The sequence below is a fragment of the Hippoglossus stenolepis genome, chromosome 10, assembly GCF_022539355.2.
Source record: "Hippoglossus stenolepis isolate QCI-W04-F060 chromosome 10, HSTE1.2, whole genome shotgun sequence".
In the NCBI taxonomy this organism is placed as follows: domain Eukaryota; kingdom Metazoa; phylum Chordata; class Actinopteri; order Pleuronectiformes; family Pleuronectidae; genus Hippoglossus; species Hippoglossus stenolepis.
Window position 1 is genome coordinate 10,888,156 of NC_061492.1, and position 14,077 is coordinate 10,902,232.

The window sequence follows — 14,077 nt, forward strand, 5'->3', positions numbered from 1 at the left end:
ACATGCTTGTGCTTGGCGATGATGGAGTGCTCTCACTCTGCACACAGATGCTGGAGCCCTCACCTTGCCTCAGCAGATGGCTGTTTAATGGGTGTGGAAGCAGAACATCGTGTACCACCAGCTTCTGGAGCATCTTCCTGAGGGATTCAACTTTCCAGTTTCTTCAAGGTGACCGTTATGTCTTTTCGCCCGCATCTACTTCTTGAAGTCAGCTTGTTGTTTTGTGCCAACTCTACTGGATCTCACTTCGTGTTCTGTTGCTAGCTTCAACCTCTTTTGCTTTTCCCTGGAGAGCTGGAGTCGCACCCCGGACTCATCTTCCCTGAGCTCCTCTCCTTGTGCTGAAGTCTGATTTCTTACTTTTACAGAGATGTTCCACTTTCAGACACCTTTTATCAATCTGAAAAAATGTACACTGAACACACATCTCAGCACAAAAAATTATGGAGTCGTTTCTAAAGCTCAAATTTTAATTATATCCATTATCTATACTGTTTATTATTTGAGGGTTGCAGGGCAGCTGGAGCCAATCCCAGCTGACATTGGACAAAAGGTGGGGTACAGCATGGACAGGTCGTCAGCGTATGGTGTGTGCTGCTTTCAGACACGCACTGAACCCCACACATTTTCCAGAATGTAAAAATCTGGAAAATTCAAAGCGATCGGATGGGCATGTTGGTGACGTTTCTAACACAATACCCAAAGCAAATGGTCAACTCTAATCCAGACGTTCATTCAGAACATTCGGCTCTGACACAGAGTTACACTTTCTGCAGACTCGCACCACTCTTCCCTCCTCTGTCTGCCTGGAGCTGCTGCAGGTCAGAATCAGATTGTATAGATTCCCCTTGGCGCCACCTCATCATTTATTTGAACAGGAGGAAAAGTTCGAGAGACTCACTGACCATTCACAGGGTGTGTGGGCTACACGGTAGTGTGGTTATGCTTGAACAATACATTGGACTTTATTTTGATAAATTTGCCAAGTCATTTTCTATAATAATAAAAGTCCACATAGAAAGAACAATTGTGAAAACATCCTGATCATCAGTTTTCAACTTAGCTTCTCTCATCAGAAACAACATCTCTCACAGAGTGTCTTTCAAAGAACAGCCCTGAGGTTTTCTCATCTGCTTCTAAGGAAACACACATATGGATGTGAATACAGATACTACACATTTTAAAACACAACAAGCTGTGAATCAGTAAAATACTGGCTCGAAATCTGTGAGGGAACCTGAGACTTCTGCTTCTTCCCTCGAGCCCTGAGCTGAGCTGACAATATGATTTAACTGCAGGTATTTCTCGCCTTTTTGCCTCTAATGTCTCGAGACAAAAGCACTTCAGGGATTACAGTATTGAAATGAGCCTGTAGAGCTAAGAGCCACGTTATCAGTCAGCGGGTTATGAAACATTAAAAGGAACTGTCACCATGCACATGTCTTCCCCATCTGTGACACATACATATGCATGCACAGAAACACAAACAGGCTTTAAATAAATACATGTGATACAGGGGAAATGCACTCTCTCTCTCTCTCACACACATACACACACACACACACACACTTACATTTTAAATCTTTGCCACACAATAGAAATGCTTACATGAACATCAATATTTCAATATTAACCCATATTAACTCCACAAAAGGAGTTGTAGCTTTTGAGAAATTCGAAAGAAAACACCCCAAACGGTTCACGGCAGCATCGTACATGAAACTATTTCAGGTTTTTTTTTTTTACGTAATGCCATAAGTCAGAATCAGGCTATGCTCTGTAACATCTGAACCAGAATATGAATGGAATATTCTATTAGCAACTCATGCAAACATCATAGTCTGAGGAATGTCTTATTCAGAATAAGGTCAATAGTCAAGATTTTGGTGTCGGTGTAAACGTAGTCAATGAAATTTTTTGGAAGTTTTGTGATCAGTAAAATCAACTTGAGGTTGTCGTGAAATTAAAAATACTACAGTAGAAAACTTTTTGCAGCAATTATTAGACATTTGGAGAAAACCTATTTGCTCTCCGCGAGATATTAGAAAATCAATGACATGTCATATCTGTCCAATTAATATGAAGACAGCAGTCTATTAGCATAGCTTAACATTGAGACTGGAAATGGAGCGAAACAGCAACGCTGAACTTACACGTATGCGCTAATGCGCTAATGCGCTAATGCTTACTGGAAGGGAAGCTCAACCCTAAGTGCCGGTGCATCATCTTAACGACAACAATCACAGTTTAATGCTTGGGAGTGGCAACATCGCCGCCTTGCATGCTAATTTCCCATGCTAGCTATCAACAGAGTGCTAAAGAGAAGATGGACACACGCCAGGTTAGCCAGCTGCTTTTGCCTCCCTTTTTGGCATTAACGCGATTTGATTGGCTAATGCCGCAGTGACCACATGAAATTAAATCAAGTTAGGGACATGAGCGTCAGGAGACCGATAAAACATTTGCTTCCTGTGCCGAGACAAATCGCAGTGTGGCTTCGCATGGAGTTCAACTTCGGTGAAATTTGACCCACGATATTTGCCTTGCAGACGCATATGCGTGACCGCGCCCTAATGCGAAAAAGGAGGCGGAGGCAGCTGGCTAACCTGGGGTGTGTTTATCTGGAAGTGGATTTTATTTCTCGTGTACTTCTCTTGTTGCTGGCACCAAGCGTTGAGAACGTAATCACAGTCCAGCTTCAACCTGACAGTGGGGCCACACACAATTATCATTAAACAAAAAATAACATAATCCTATTAAAGTCATTTGTTGGTATTTGAAATTTGAAATGTATTAACATAGCTAAAAGATTAGTTGTACAAAAGATAGATAGAATGACTTGTGCTTGTGTGTCCACACCCACACATGCCTGCACGGACGCACACTGATCAACACATGCACCCACAAACATTCTCTCAAACACATCATCCCTCTGCCAGGCCCAGTGACTGCAGTGCATTGTAAACCAGGTCAGGGTAAACCCTCTCGTTAGGTTAGCTATACCTCAAACAGGTCCTGCCGTCATGTGTCTGTGATCGGCTCTCTCAGCTGGAACGGACTGACAGTCCGGACAGCATCTACAGCCACCACGTCACTCTGATGTTTGCTCTCACACGGGTCTGTCCGTCTTTGTCTGTGATGAAAGAAACTGGTGATTTCTCTTCTGCTGCAGCAGCGAGAGGAGGAATCGCTCTTATAAGGAGCTCTGAAGTCTGCAGGCTCTTCTTACACTGTGGGGGACATGTCAACAATGAGACTGAAACCCCTCTGTGTGGTGTTAAGACGTTCTTCTTCTCTTTTTTTGGGTCTTTACCTCCCTTTATCTGTCATGAAATGTAGGAAAGAGAAATGAAAAGGCTTATCACAGCTGCAGCTGTCAGTGCATTAGAGGGAGGAGTAAAGGGAGGGAGAGCAAGAGAAGGAGGGAAGAGAAGGACTGAAGACTCAGAGAGGCTCTAATCTGATTTAGCTGCAAACAAAGCAGAGTAGATTTCAATTTAGATTCACTTTTATACAGTACAATCCATCCATCCATCCAACCCTCCATCCAACCCTCCATCCATCCATCCATCCAACCCTCCATCCAACCCTCCATCCATCCAACCCTCCATCCAACCCTTCATCCCTCCAACCATCCAACCCTCCATCCAGCCAACCCTCCATCCATCCATCCAACCATTATCTAAATATTTTTGAGGCAGTCTGATACAATATATGTAAATTACAAATTATAAAACAAGTGATGTTAGAAGCTTCATTGCTTTGTCTTTGTTTTGTTTTTTTTACCAACAGTGGATGTGATTGATTGGTTTACACCTCACAGACAATTCAAGGCTTTAGTGTCTCATTTATTCCTGTTGTTGCTTATTTATGGACTGAAATGATATGTTTTACATGAGTGGGATGAAACGCTGGCTAATGTGGAACATCTGGACTTTAAATCAAACAGAGAAGATGGAGCCAAGTTCCCTAAATAAAACTGTCAGAAGCTCAAAGGACCAAGAATCGACCCAGACAGATACTGTGCCAAAATGTACACGAATACGTGGCTCAAATATTACAGCTTAATTGAGATTTATTGTGGGGGTTTCTTTTTCCAACATTATTTAACCATCTGACAAGACCTTTCTTTGAAGCGTACTGAAGCCGTTAGAGTTTTTATATGTCAAAGTCTGTTTACAAGTGTTAGGGAAGCTTTTGTCACTTGAGTCAGCGTTGAGACTGCAAGAAAGAGTCTTATATTTTACCTATAATATGATTAGTGAGAAGGAAAAGCTGTAAATCTTATGAATGGATTTTAACACCGGTGCTAGGATCATATGGAAACCCACCTGACGTCACCCGGTGGGTTGTGAACTGCTGTTTTGAAGGCCTCGAGTTTTAAATTCTGTCCAGCGCCATCTTGATTTTTTGAAACCAGAAGTATCCATATTTGGACGAGCAGAGGGTGGAGCCTGACTGAGAGCTTGAGGACACTGCACACCCCCCTACACCTGCAACCTGTCAAGCTGTCAATCACATGATATCCGGACCTGGAGTCTGCATCCAATCTTATATTCAGCCTATGGTTGAGATGTGCGGTCCGGATTGTAGGAAAGCTATGCAGTGTTTCTACTTTACTTTCATCACCACATTTTGAGATTAAGTCCAGCTGTAAAATGTACATCTGATAAAAATAAAATAACACTGTCCTTCTGTCCGCCTGTGGTTGTTCTCTCTCCTCTCTTTCACGCCTCTGACTATCTCCGTCTTTTCTCTCGCTCCGTCCTATTCACATTTCTTCATCCTATCTCTTCTCCGCTCCATCCTCAGCATTCACTGTGCGGCTCAGCTCAGTTCCTCTCTGCTGGTGAGCCACCCAGGTCAGAAATTGAGCCGGCTGCCCGGGCTAATCTGGAGAGTACAGGCGGCTGGAGACCGAGACAGGGGTTGACAGAAAGGCCGGCTTCTCCACATTGATAAAAGGCTGTGCTCTTGACTCAAATCAGATACCATCCAACTTGACCTATAAATGTACTCGAGTGCCACAGAGACAGAAACATGAGGCGGCGTCACAAGACATGAAGTTCAAAATCCCCCTGAAGAAGAACACATTTAAATTTCAACATCAGGACCTCAGAGTGATGGAAAGGATGAAGCTGCATATTTGGCTGTTTTGAGGATCAAGTCAAATTAATCCTTTTCACAAGAGCATTTATATCTATAATAAAGTGTTTTTTGAGTGGGTCATAAAATCACAACATAATCGTAGGGATTTGCTGGTTTTGTTAATACATGTTTTAAACATTTTTCACTCAAATAAATTGTTTTGAGCTCATGTGTCTCAGCTCAGCTAAAAAACGATTCCCTCCGCTATAGCTTCGTAAAATAATGAAAATGCTTTTTTCAAAAATGCACAAAAAACTGTTTTTTTTATTTTACCATTACACACTAATGAATCCCTCTTACTTCAGAGGCTAAATACTAAAGCAGGTACGAAAATTACTTAGATTTTGAATCTCATCCTGTGGTTATATAAGGCAGAATATTACAAAGAGGAGTGTGATGAAATTATCTTTCTGTTGTTTGGCAGATTTCTGTTCCCCTCCAGGTCAGAGCAATGTTGTGATGGCGTCTTTTATGTGTGTTTTCTGTTTTTTTGTGTGTGTGTGCATGCGTGCGTGTACGGTTGTGTGAGTGCACGTAACTTGGCTGGAAGGGATGACCAGATTTTCAGGATTGTTCAGAACATTGCTGCCCTTGTTGTTTGTGGAAGCTGATATTGGTGGAGAAAGAACAGATGTATTGTTATGTTCACTGCAATAATTCAAAATGTCTGCATAGCTTGTGCACCTTGTGTATTCCAGTGAATAAGTACATTTTAGTCACGGCAGCATTCAGCCTCTAGAGATGGTAAATGTAGTGTATTTATATAATGCTTTTCCAGCTCCAAGTTCACATCAAGCAGACATTCATACAGTGCTTTGCATTTTTCTTACAATTTCATGCATCAGGGGCAATTTGAGCTTCAATATGTTGCTGACTGGAGGAGCTGGGGATCAAACCACCGACCTTCTGGTTAGTGGACGACCTGCTCTACCTCCCTTCCTTACTAACACTACTTGATCCAGACTGGCTTAATTATAACACGCCATCATTAAGCCCGATTTTATCCTGTGAAGTATCTAGTCGATGGATTGACTCATAACTGTCCTGAGAGCAAATCGGTTCAAAGCTGAAATATAGTGTGTGTAGAAAAAGAGCAAAATACTCTCTGTGAGTGCGGTGAATTTCTATTTAAGAGAAAAACTGCTGCAGTGAAGGTCTGAGAAATGAGAAGTTTGCTTTTTATCCCTGGAAAACGCTCGCTGAAGGAGCAGGAGCTATGAAGTATTTATTGGAGCTGTCACTGGACGGCGTGGGAGGATCGCCGTGGTTGAGTTGTCCACTCAGCAGTGCAGATGCAGACGCAGCCCAACACTGATGGCTCACGTCCCATTGTGCTTGAATTAAAGCCGAAAACGAAGCAGCCTTTGCCATTACCCATAAAAACAGAAAACATATTATACATGTGGAGCGTGTTAGACAGAATTAATATTTTTATGATGTATTATTATTAATATATCATTCATATTAAAGGGCTATTCATACGAATTGTGTCTTTGCCAGGTTTTGAATTGTTTTCATATAAAAATCCTTTCATATCAAGATTATGTTCAGACCTTAATTTGGTAAAAATTTTACTGACTATGAATTAACTGCCTCTGAATGATAAATGAAATATTTTCTCCATATTACAGAATTGTTTCTTGCTGTTACGACATTCGGATCATGGGGCAGATATCTTCACCAATCCAGAAGTGCTTTAATGTGACATTATAATAATAATAATAATATTATTATTATTATAATTATAACAAGTGCTCATCCTTTCTCTTGCAAAATGCAAAATGTTATTGAAATAGAACAGTTACATATTGTCAATTTACATATAGATTGATACATTAATTAAAATCGTATTTTCCTTCTCTGCAGTCAAAGAAGAAGCAAAACAGATGGATTAATGAATAATAAATATAAAAATAAAAGAATTGGATGATTCTTTTAATTTGTTTGGTTTCCCGAATCTGGATCCCCAGATTTTTTTATTTTCTGCTTTAAATAATTTGATCAAGGGAAACTTCATTAAATAAAGATGATTGCCATGCCTCATTCCATTTGAGTTCAACTATGGTTCAGCTGCTCCAAAGTACAGATCTGACTGGAACAGACAATCTCTGGGCTGTGTGTGTGTGTTTGTGTGTGTACTTTTCTTTCTATAGTTACGAGGGCAAATTTTGGTTCAATACCATCATTATAAGGACATTTTGGCTGGTCCTTACAAAATCAATGGGTTGTTTATAAGTTAAAACTTTAGGGTTAGGGTTAGGCATTTAGTTGTGATGGTTAAAGTTAGGATAAGGGGCTAGGGAATGCATTATGTCACTGAGTGTCCTCACAACTATAGAGAGACAACTGTGTGTGTGTCGTTCTCTCCTCTCACCTTAAAACCTAACAACTTCCCAGCGGCAGCTTCTCAGCAGTACACACTGTCACTGTGCGATTGTTATGGCAGTCAACACAATTTCTTTTGCTTATGTTTGTGCAACAATCTGTCTTCGTGTGTCTGTCTCTGTGAATTGTGCCTGCAGCTCATGTTCTCAGGCCCCTGCACGTACACATGTGCGTGTGCTGTATGCAGACGACACTTTCGGTGTCAGTCTCATTCCTTGTTGTTGTGGTGGCTGACATTACTCTTAATCTGCTCCTCCATAGAGACTGCCCATTTCCTCGATGAAAGGCTTTACCTGCCATGTGTTTTGCTAATTGGCGAAGCCTCAGTGACCAGAATGTTACGGGGACCTTTCATCACCTTTAATATCCCGACCTTTTCCCATCATGCACCTCACTGTTGTCCAGAGAGGAGAATATCAAAGGCTGAGTTTGTAACTTCAAGGCTATGACTTGAAAGCAGATTTACGCAGCTCAGTTGTGTTGAATCTATTGACTGTTTATAAAAATGGACGTACGACTACGGGTCTGGTAAGTAAAGTCAACACAGAGCCTGAAATCTGTATTCTCTTGATTGGTCAAATTATTTTCTTGAAGTCTATGAGAAAATGACCCTATGTCTCATTTGATTTATAACGTCAGTGGAAGAGTTTATGGTCTCGATCGTTAGTTTTGAGTCTTCTTTAATACAGCATAGTTTTCATTTAGCAAATGAAGGTTCCATTTAGAGTCAAATAGACGTTAAAAGCACGGTAGGGGGAGTGGATACCGTGTGATTGTAAGATTCTACCATTCAATGGGGGCAGGTCGCAGGTCGCAGGTGTAGGTGGACATTCAGTCACCTCAAGCTCTCAGTCAGGCTCCACCCACTGCTCCTCCAAATATGGCTACTTCTGGTTCTGCTTCACGTAACATATCTTTTGCAAAGGTGTGTGTGTGTGTGAGACAACCAAGGCTGAAGCAGCCACGTCCGAGGACATGGAGGTTAGGAGAAGTCAGGAGAGGATGGAGGACGTCTCCGAATGGTAGAAGGTGGTTGTTGATAGAATTTGCTGGAGGTAGGGAGCCACCCACCTTTTATTTGAGGCTGTTAACCTTTTCAAATATGTTATATATATATAATAATATCTATAAATATCATGATGTACCAACGTCATAATGGGTTGGCTCTATGTAGGCATTGCAGTACAAGGTCCAAGGTGGCGCTATGAGCCGTAATTTCTTAGTTTCACCAACAATATAACATCACCTGCTGATGGCTATAATATCTCTTCTTTATCATTGACAGCTGTACTATTAACATGTTCTTAATACTTTGGCTCTCATACCACTAGACCTGTATATGTATATATCACTACATTATATTGGACCACTATGATTTATTATTTAGATTTCCAACAGCAGGGTTTGTAAGAATGGTTTTCTCAGCTACATATTCCGCCCCTACAGCTATTTATCATGCTTTTAATCCTTCTGTCGACCAACCACGCATCTCCTGCTGCCTCCGAGTCCATTTTCCTGCTTGGTTAACCTTCAGTGCATTCTGCGGTTTTCCCTTGCGCTGCCCGATTCTTTAACTCTTTCTTTTAATATCCTGCCCTATTATCCGCTCGAAAAATCGAAGTCTCCGTCAGCGCTGTACGTTTCACAGCTGGCGACCCGGTGAGCGAACAGAAGCGATGACCTTGTGGTCGGGGTAGCTGTGGAGATCAACCATGACACCTTGGAAAAAAAGAATGTGTCTGAAGCTCATACATGTTTTAAGCAAATGTTTTTATGGACTCATGCTGCGCTGGTTTCATGCATAAAACATGAATTCTTGGTGTGTGTTTAAAAAACTGTTGGCTGTGTTGATACACAAACGGAAGAGAGAAAGGAACAAAGTGATCTTTGAAACAATCTTGCAGCATTAGATATTTATTTGTATTCTGAATAGTTCTACACTAAAGATACTGATCTTGCTTTTGGCTTGTTTCAATCATTTTGAATCTCTGATGCATTTGATCCACTGCTGATTGATTATTTCACTCCTTGTTGTGTGGGTGGTTTTATATTATTCTTCAGCAACTCTCGCTCATCGCCGTCTTCAGTATTTCTTTAATTTCTGTATTAAAGCAGACTTTATCTTTTGCAGAAGTGTCAGAGTTGAATCACTGTAATTAATTTCAGTGCAATCTAATTGGAGCCAGCACCTTCTCCTTTGAGTTACCACAGTTTCCTTTGTGCCTGAACAGTACATACGGAGGGATTTGAATTGAATGTGCTGCACAAGACATGAAATGTAAAATATTCATCGAGCCTCTTGAATCATTCATCACCTGTGTTTGCGATCATGTATGTTAGCGGCGGTGTCTCTGTGAGGTGTGCGGGTGTGGATACATGGGAAGCAGAAGACCACATTGAATATGCATATTTGGACAGTACATCCTATGTGCCTGTTAATCAAAATGTGAGGCGGTTGCGAGCAGCACTCCATCTCATGGTGAAACCAATGCATAATTGATGTACTGTACCCTTTCTTTCTGACCTACTGCAACTCTATTCTCACACAGAGGAAGTCAGAGGGAAATACTCGACGGTCTTATCTCTTAGAGGACATTAATATTCAGGTTAAAGACGCATTCTGAAAGCAAATCTCTGAAGTAAAAATGTGACATCTCAACTCGGGCTCTTTTTTTTTGGCCATGCTAAAGGGGCAAACATGAATTACCATGTAAATGTCCCTTTGGTCCAGGCTAAAATATCTAAAACATAGAGACATGACATGACGAATCATCTTGATCGCCCGCTGGTGATTGGCTGCAGTATAGCTCATAAACCATGCCTCCTCCATGTTGGTAGGTGGGATATTGACCAGAATAGAAAGGAAAAGAAAACGTCAAATAACTTTTTCTCAAAGATGGTTTCTGTCATTTTTAAGAACATCATGTTTTTTCATTTTCAAGTTGGGTTTTAATTAGTTATCTGATGCAGGGTGAAACATCATGATTGACGGGATGAAGTGGAAACGCATTGTCCAACTTTATTTATGGTGTAGTTGCCATGAAAGTTGAAAATGAGGATAAAGGCTGATTTTGACAATCTCCCGTCTTTTACTCTTCCTCCAACATGATGTCGATACTTGTAGATTTAAGCTAAGTGCCCTGATGGATCACCATGGAAATTGTATCTGGATATAGTGAATTTATCTGTGGTTTCATAAAAGGACTGTTGGACATTGGGGAAGGTATGTGTGCTATTCTTAGTTACTATTGTCCTATGTCCCTCACTGTCATGGTCCCTGTCTTTCACTTGACATCAATTTTATTTCGCATTATCAGAAACATTTGTAATTGTTTAATTTGTTAGAGCAAATCTGAGAAAACTGGTGAGCTGTGCTGAAGTGATAATCCCAACTATGAACCATATGATAATTAATATGAGGAGGGATTTTGGTTTCAACACCATACATACAAACATATATTGAAAATGATGGACAAGAGGTGAGGGAGTCTGCTGATTACTGGCTCACACTGACACAACCACAACAACGGATGTGAGGGCAGCTGTTTGTCAGTCGAGCGAAGCAGCGGAGGCTCAGACGAAACACAACAATTAAACGCTGCAGTTTTTGATGAGGCTGCTTTGTTTTTCATATACATTCAATCTATTTAAGAAGAAGTTTATTTTTTAATTGTCTTAATTAAATTTTGTTATCATCTACTTTTTACTTAGCTTCACTGTCTGTATCAGCTAAAAGCAGCGGATATGGAGTCGATCCTGTTTATCATTTACTCTCAGGAGGCTAAATATTCTAAGGTTTTTGTTTAAGTGGCACCTCATTAGCCCTTGACCTGACTTGCATCACCCTGTCTGACGATCCGCTGGCTAATTGTGTTTGTTTGCAGGTCTGTCGCTCTCTTTCCATTCACAGCTCCTCCCCCATCTGTTCTCCCCTGTGGTCCCGTTTGGCTTTTACTCCTCACACGAGTCAAGAAGTGACAGTCGCCATCCCGCGAGGTTAAGTGCGTCCTGACCTTTCGGTTCCACTGCTGGAGACGGCGTAACATTATCTGAAGCCATCTTTTACCCGCGCTGATTTGGAGTGACAGAACTACTTTTGGCTCCCGTTCGTTTTTTAAGCGTCTACATTTTTGGCGTTTTAACCTTTTATTTAACGTGAAACCCGATTTAAACCGCAGATGTAACGATAGCGCGACTTTTACTGAACAAGCTCCTCTATTGTAATTTGTTTCAGGTTGGTCTCGTTTTTCTGATTAATTGAGACACATTTGTGCGCCCCAGCTATTCCCACAGGCAAAAATCAATAGCTGTTGAGCTAATTGTGGTATCTTTAATGCTGTATTCTGAATAATTAGGTTTTATTTGTCTAACACTGTTAAATTTTGACCCACCTTTAAACTCAGAGAGCACATTCATTGAGCGCGGTACACTCACAGTGTGACAAACTTAACACTCAGAAGCTTACAGTCGCCATTAACTTACATGACGATTGTCTAAATATAAAAGGAGGAACCTCTGTCTGTCTGTGTTTCAGTTTTCTGGACAACCGCTCGTCCCATCCACTTCAAACTTGTCGGGGGTTTGCTGAGGGGTTAAGGAAGTGTAGATGGTGTCTGTCGAGTGTGAAGTTTCTCGGAAAAGAGGTTCTCAAAAAAATTCTAACATTGCTATTCTACATGTTTTACATCTACATGTGCAGTGCTGCATCTGGTAAAACATACCAGGGTTGTAGGAAAGTCGTAACCCAGCTGCGACAGCACTTTCTACACGGTCTAACGGAGCAGAGAAGGTGACCCTATGTTACAGCAGGTGTGTTGCTCAGGACCCAAAGAAGAGCAGCGTTGACTGTAAAGTGTTTCGTTGATGCTTTCAAGAAAAGCTGCAAGCTTTCAGAACCCAGGTCAAACTATCAACCTTATGGTTATGGTGCCACCAGCTGGTTTGGGAACCTAACAGTGTAGAGCTCAAATTCAAAGTCTGGTTCAAACAGTAGGGCCCCTCTCATGTGTTGTATTCTGAGTATGTATTAATGAACGTTCATTCATACCGCTGTCAGTTAATTAATGGGCAGCTCGAGGGGAACAGCAGATATAACAGCAGCGGGGGGGCTCCTTAATAACTGCAGGCTCCTCTAATAGCCTGTAGGCCTGTGATTTATGAATTGAGATGTGTGTGTCTTTGAAATCGAGGAAATTCCTTAACAGTGTAATTGTTCTCGAACTAAACTGCTTCGTTGTTTTACTCAATGTCGGGTTTGATGCAGCAGCACCAGTAATTCAAAACAACTTTCTCCCACAGGAGGCAATAAAGGAACCTTAACCTTACCGGCTGATTTAATTTACTGAGACTACTGAATCTTAAATCAATAATATTATTCCAATTTATAGTAAGTAATAAAAAGACTAAACGTGGTGCTGGGGCCAATCCAAGCTGACATGAGAGTCGGGGAACACCCAGCGTATCAATGGGCCGACACACAGAGACAAACACTATTTCACACTCACATTCACACAGATTGTTAATTTAAAGTCTCCAATTGACGTAACCCCAATCTGCATGTGGGAGGAAGCCGGAGGATCTGGAGAAAACCAATGCAAAGAACATGCAAACCTCACAAAGAAAGGTCACTGAACTCAGATTCAACAAAGAACCCCCTTTGCTGTGATGTCTGATATCTGTGACATCTCAAACATTTCCCACCCCAGCAGGTCACCCAGCCCCATCGATACAGTACGTGTGGAGCACATGTGTATCCAGCAGCTTCTCTGAGAGGCATAAAGAATTGATGATAGAAATAGATGGAGGTCGATTAGGTCACACTGTGTTGCTGCTCCAGAGGCGGAGATGGTTGACTCCGGTCTAATGTACATCTGTTGACCGAACGGATACCAAACCTGCTGTACACTGCTTCTTTTATCATGTAAATGCAACAGCTGAGAAACTATGTAGCTGCTCTCAGACGGGAACTATTGAAAATCTCCAGAAAATAAGGTCTATCTTCTAAAATGAAGAACGCAGCAGCAGATTGTCTGGATCAGATGTATGGAAAATGTTAGAAAAACAGGAACATTCAGGTGAGGCGTGGTGGCTGGTGTGGAGCATACAGGAGGCAGAACAGGACATATTCTCCCACTGTGGAAATCACATGTTTTTGTTTAAAGCACAACCAAACCAGCCCGTATCGCCACAGCTCCCGAATCTTGTTGTCAGCAAGTTGACATCCTTCTCGGAGTCTTCTACGTGTACGGCATCTCTTTTTTATCCTGAGATATTTGTGGTATTTTTCTGGGGGTTTTTCTGTTTTGCATCCATCCAACGTCATCAACACTCACTCTTTGTGACTTTTTCCTGCTGTATTCTCACGAGGGCTCACGAGGATATTCTGCAGACATTTTACCAGGGGTCTGGAAGGAAAAGTCCCGGAAAATGTTTGGAGAAACTTACTTGAACACTTGCGTTCTCACATAGAGCAGCTCCAGAAAATTTCAGGAAAATGTCCAGAGTTCTGTGCATATATTGGAACGAAACCAATCAAGTGAATTTC